The sequence below is a fragment of the Hemitrygon akajei genome, chromosome 2 (assembly GCF_048418815.1).
Source record: "Hemitrygon akajei chromosome 2, sHemAka1.3, whole genome shotgun sequence".
In the NCBI taxonomy this organism is placed as follows: domain Eukaryota; kingdom Metazoa; phylum Chordata; class Chondrichthyes; order Myliobatiformes; family Dasyatidae; genus Hemitrygon; species Hemitrygon akajei.
Window position 1 is genome coordinate 207,026,073 of NC_133125.1, and position 6,002 is coordinate 207,032,074.

Consider the following 6,002-nt stretch of genomic DNA (forward strand, 5'->3'; position numbering starts at 1 on the left):
TATCGATCCATTAATTTTAACTCGTTCACCACATCCGTCAACGGAACAGAAACACTGCGGATTCAGCAGCAGCCGCGGGCGGCGGGTCCTGAGCTCCCCGGCTCCCCCGGGTGCTAAAGTCTACCGGGACTGACAGGGTAACTGGGGCAAGTGGTGGTGGTGCTGACTGGGAGAGGGAGGTCAGGGTTAATCTTGGTAACACGGGACATGTTGTGGTGGTAACACACAAAGCGCCTGGGTCTCCCACCGTGTCAGGCAACATCTATGGAGGGAAATGGGCAGGTGAGGGGTGGATCCAGGTGAGGGGTAATACCTGAGGGAGGGGTGATAGATGAGGGACGGGTGGAAATGTGTCAGAAATTGGGAGGTGAGAGCTGTCAGTGACAAAGGGCTGAAGATTTTGGAATCTGACAGGAGGGGAAAGTGACCCCGGAGTAAAGGGAGGGAGGTGGGGAGGAGTGTGTGGGAGATGGGCAGATGGAGAGGGTCAGGAGGAGAGTGGGTGATCGGCAGATGGAGAGGGTGGGGAGGAGAGTGGGGGATGGGTAGATGGAGAGGTGGGGAGGAGTGTGAGGGTGATGAGCAGATGGAGAGGGTGGGGAGGAGGGTGTGGGTGATTGGCAGATGGAGAGGGTGGGGAGGAATGTGTGGGTGATGGGCAGATGGAGAGGTGGGGAGGAGTGTGAGGGTGATGAGCAGATGGAGAGGGTGGGGAGGAGTGTGGGGGATGGGTAGATGGAGAGGGTGGGGGAGGAGTGTGTGGTTGATGGGTAGATGGAGAGGGTGGGGAGGAGTGTGTGGGTGATGGGCAGATGGAGAGGGTGGAGGGGAGTGTGTGGGTGATGGACAGATGGAGAGGGTGGGGAAGGAGGGGAAAGAGAGAGGGTGATGGGGCTGGTGGAGCAGGAGGAGAGAGACAATTAAACAGGAAAAGTGACAGGGAACGACTTCCAGAAGTTTGAAAGTTCGATGTTGATGCTGCCAGGTTGCCAATCACCCTGACGGAAAATGGGGAGCTGTTCCTCTAATTTACGAGGCAAATAGAGTCCGGATCTCTACTTTGAATCAGATATTCAGTTTTGGACCCAGTTTATATGCAGGAAATGCTGGAAAAACACACAGGTTGGTCAGGATCTGTGGAGAGAGGAACAGGTTTCACGTTCCACGTCGGTGACCTCTCCCGGAATTGATTCAAACACTGCCTGCTCTGTTGTGGGTTTCAAGTAATTTCTGTTTTGTTTTAGTTCTTCCAGCATCTGATTGAAGAAAAAATGGGAGTGCAGTGTAATTTCATCTGGAAGGGGGATAAAGAAGGAGGAATGTGATAGGAGAGGGGAGTGGACCATTAGAGACATCGATGCTCAGGTTGGAACTACCCAGAGAGGTACGGTGAAGGGGAGAGAGACGTGGACATGATATTTTGGAGCCGGAAGTGTGGCAACACATGCAGGCTGATCCCAGCACAATCCTCGGGCAGACTGTGTTGGTCATTGACGCAATGGAGAAATGTAAATGGTGAAGCCCCCTGTGTGTATTTGTGTATGATGGAGACAGAGAGAGAGTCTGAGATTTACTCCAGGCTCCCCAGGTTGATGCAGGGATGATGTTTCTGGTAACGGGGGTGTCAGGATGAGGAGACACAGTGAGGGGACGACCATTCAGAGGTGAATAAATGTATTTACACAGCTCACAATCTAACAGGGCTCTGCACATTTACACATTAACTATGTTGAGGAGAGACGTGGATAGAGTTTTGGATACAAAGTGAATCAGTAGAAACAGCATGAGCACAGGGAAGTGGTATTGATCATGTCTAATGGGAGAGCAGGTGTGAGGGGCTGAATGGCCTCCTTGCTTCTGTTTCTGATGTTCTTCAGAGCAGTGTACAGACTGACCAGAGGGAGGATAGAAGGGTCCGGGGAATAAATAGAGGTGTAAAGCAGGAGGGTGGAAAGGTGATTAAATATCGATTATTTAAATTGTCAGGCAAATATCTTCGACACTGAAATGGGGGATCTTGATGCAGCAGAAGATTGTGAGGTGTTGGATACACTGGGATTACTCAAACACGGATGCAGGAAAACTTCCTGACTTCCCCCCTGTACAGCCCTGCTCTGATGTGAGGTCCCACTCTTCCTAATGAGACTAATGGAGGTGACAGCACACACACCGGCCCTTCGACGTAACATGTCCCTGACAACCAAGGTGGCTTCTTCAGCACGTCCCACTTGACAGCATTTGGCCAGCATTCCTCTAAACGTTTTCAATCCAAATGTCCTAAAAATGTTTCAATTCTATCGGCCTCTACCATTTCCTCCGGCAGCTCATCCCATTTACCGACCACTGACTGTGTGGAAAATTTGCCACTCAGGTCCCCTGCTAATCTTTACCCTCTGAGCTTAACTCTATATCCTCTAGTTTTAGACTCCCCTCCCCTGGGGAAAGACTGTGACCATCGACCTCATCACTGCCCTGCAGGATTTCATCAATCACAATAATGTCAACCCTCAGTCTCCTTTGCATCAGGAAAACAGTCCAGGTCGATCCAGATTCTCCTGAAGCCCTTGAGCCCCGGTAACATTCCAGTGAATCTTGTCTGCACACATTCCAGCTGAATGTCATCCTTTGTACAGCTCGGTGACCAGAACTGCACCCAGTACTCTGAGTGTGGTCTCCCCAATGTCTTGTACAGCTGTAACACGACAAACCATCTCATGTACTTAATCCCCGATCGATGAAGGCCAGTGTACCAGACCCCTTCTTCACTACACCATCTACCTGTGTCTCTACTCTCAGGAACTATGTACTTGTTCCCCTGGGTGTTTCTATTCTACAACACTCCCCAGGGCCCTGACATTCACTGTGTATATTCCGAAAATTTCAGTTTCTGTGCCTGTTCCTGTGCTGTAATGTACTGTTGTCACTTTGCCCATTTCTATTTTGAATTCTTTCTGCCATTCCTTTGCCCATATTCCCAGTTGATTGAGGTCCTGTTGTAACTTTAGACAAACTTCACAGTCCACATCAGAAATTTCAGTTTCTGTGCCTGTGCTGTACTGTTGTATGTTCTCAGAGAACATAACATTCTCCTGTTTAGAAGAATGAGAGGAGATCTCGGGGAAGTGCAAAATCGTTCAGGGCTCAACAGACAGGATGCAGGGAGGATGTTTCCCCTGTCTGAGGAGTTGAGGGTCAGGGGTCACTGTCACAGGATGGAGTGAACCCTCAGTGACTTTGCACACTCTGGATCTTTCAATGATTTCACGTTCCCTGGCCCCGAGCATCTTATTTTCACTGTGGATGTCCAGTCCCTGTACACCTTCATCCACCAGCAGGAAGGTCTCAGAGCTCTCTCTTTCTTTCTGGACACCCGTCCCAACCAGTTCCCTTCCACCACCACTCTCCTCCGTCTAACGGAACTTGTCCTCACTCTTAATAATTTCTGTAATTTCCACCGTCTCCAACAGGATCCCACCACCAAGCACATCTTTCCCTCTCCCCCACTTTCTGCTTTCAGCAGGGATCACTCCCTACACGACTCACGTCCATTCGTCCCTTCCCACTGAACTCCCTCCTGGCACTTCCAGGTGGGGCGACACTTCACCTGTGTGTCAGGTGGGGTCATACACTGTGTTTGGTGCCTCTGGTGTGGCCTGTACATCGGTGAGACCCGACATAGATTAGGAGTCTGCTTCACCAGAAAAAGCAGGATCTCCCAGTAGCCGCCCATTTAAATTCCACTGCCTATTCCCATATGTCCATCGAGGGCCTCCTCTACTGTCGCGATGAGGCCACACTCAGTTGGAGGAGCAATATCTTATATTCCGTCTGGGTAGCCTCCAACCTGATGGCATGAACATCGATTTATCGAACTTCCAGTAATGGCCACCCCTCCTTCACCATTCCCCGTGCCCATTTTCCCTCCCTCACTTCATCTCCTCGCCTGCCCATCGCCTCCCTCTGGTGCTCCTCCCACTTTTCTTCCATGGCCTCCCGTTCTCTCCTATAGAACTCACCCTTCTCCAGTCCTGTATCTCTTTCACCCAATCAACTTCCCAGCTTCCGGTTTCACCCATCACCTCGTGTTTCTCCCCCCGACCCCCCACCACCTTTTGACTGATTCCTCATGTTTTTTTCTCCAGTCCTGCTGAAGAGTCTCGGCCCGAAATGTCGACTGTACTTTTTTTCGTAGATGCTGCCTGTCCTGCTGAGTTTCTCCAGCATTTTGTGTGTGTTGCTCGGATTGAATTGAAATGACTTTATTTCTTACATCCTTCACATACATGTGGAGTAAAAATCTCCGTCTCAATGTGCAATCATAGTAATTTATAATGAACAGAACAGTCAGTGTGATGTTTGATGGCCCGATGGGAGAAGCTGCACTGGAGCCTGTTGGTCCTGGGGTTTATGCTGTGGTACCGCTTCCCGGATGGTGGCAGCTGGATTAGATTGTGGTCAGGGTGACTTGTGTCCCCAGTGATCCTACGGGCCCTTTTTACACACCTGTCCTTGTAAATGTCCTGAATCATGGGAAGTTCACAAGTACGGATGTGCTGGGCTGTCGGCACCACTCTCTGCCGAATCCTCAACCGTCTGCTCCTTTGTTTTTGTGACATTGAGGGAGAGGTTGTTTTCTTGACACCACTGTGTCAGAGAGATGACTCCTACCCTGTAGGCCACCTCGCTATTGTTTGAGATAAGGCCAATCAATGTCGTGTCGTCAGCAAATTTAATCAGCAGATTGGAGCTGTGGGTGTCGACACAGCCCTGAGGAGCTCGTGTGTTGAGAGTCGGAGGGGTGGAGGTGAGGGAACTGCTGGCGATCTGACAGGAAGTCCAGGATCCAGATGCACAAGGCAGAGGTTTCTGAGCTGCCTGTCGAGCCTGGAGGGAATTGTGTTGAATGCTGTAGTCCAAGAACAGCATTCTCACATAAGCATCATTCTTCTCCAGATATGTAAGGACGGTATGTCGAGCAGTGGCTATTGCATCATCTGTTGATCGGTTGTGAATTGTAGGGGGTCCGGTGTGGGTGGTAGCAAGCTGCAGATGTAGTCCTTGACCAAACTCTCAAAGCATTTGCTTATCATGAGGTGAGTGCAACAGGACGTTAGTCGTTCGGGCTTGTTACCTTGGTCTCATTTGGTACAGGGACGATGGAGGATAATTTGAAGCAGGAAGGTGCTCCACACTGGGACAGGGAGAGGTTAACAATTTCCAGCACTGCGGATTTCCCCTTGTTTCTCGTTTCACGGTGCAGGATCCCCACCTGCTGCCGGGAACCGGTACTGCAGGAAGAGCAGAACACAATGCTGTAACTCGGCTGGAATGTGGGCATTGGTAGCTGGGCCAACATTAACTGCCCACCGACTGCCCAGAAGAAAGTCGAAATGAGGTACTTGTGGCCCACTCATACACAGACAGATCGCTAAACCGAGGAAGGAATCAGAATCAAATCAGGTTTATTATCACCGGCATGTGTTGTGAAATTGTTAACTTAGCAGCAGCAGTTCAATGCAATAGATCATACAGAAGAACAAAAACTAATAAGTAAATAAATAAGTAAATCAATTACAGTATACGTATAACCAAAAAACCGTATAACAATTATAGCACGGGAACAGGTCATCTCGGCCCTTCTAGTCCACGCTGAACGCTTACTTTCACCTAATCCCACCGACCTGCACTCATGCCATAACCCTCCATTCCTTTCCTGTCCATATTCCTATCCAATTTTACTTTAAATGACAATACCGAACCTGCCTCTACCATTTCTACTGGAAGCTCGTTCCACACAGCTACCACTCTCTGAGTAAAGAAATTCCCCCTCGTGTTACCCTTAAACTTTTGTCCCCTAATTCTCAGATCATGTCCTCTTGTTTCAATCTCCCCTACTCTCAGTGGAAAATGCCTAACCACATCAACTCTATCTAACCCCCTCATAATTTTAAATTCCTCTATCAAGTCCCCCCTCAACCTTCTACACTCCAAAGAATAAAGAA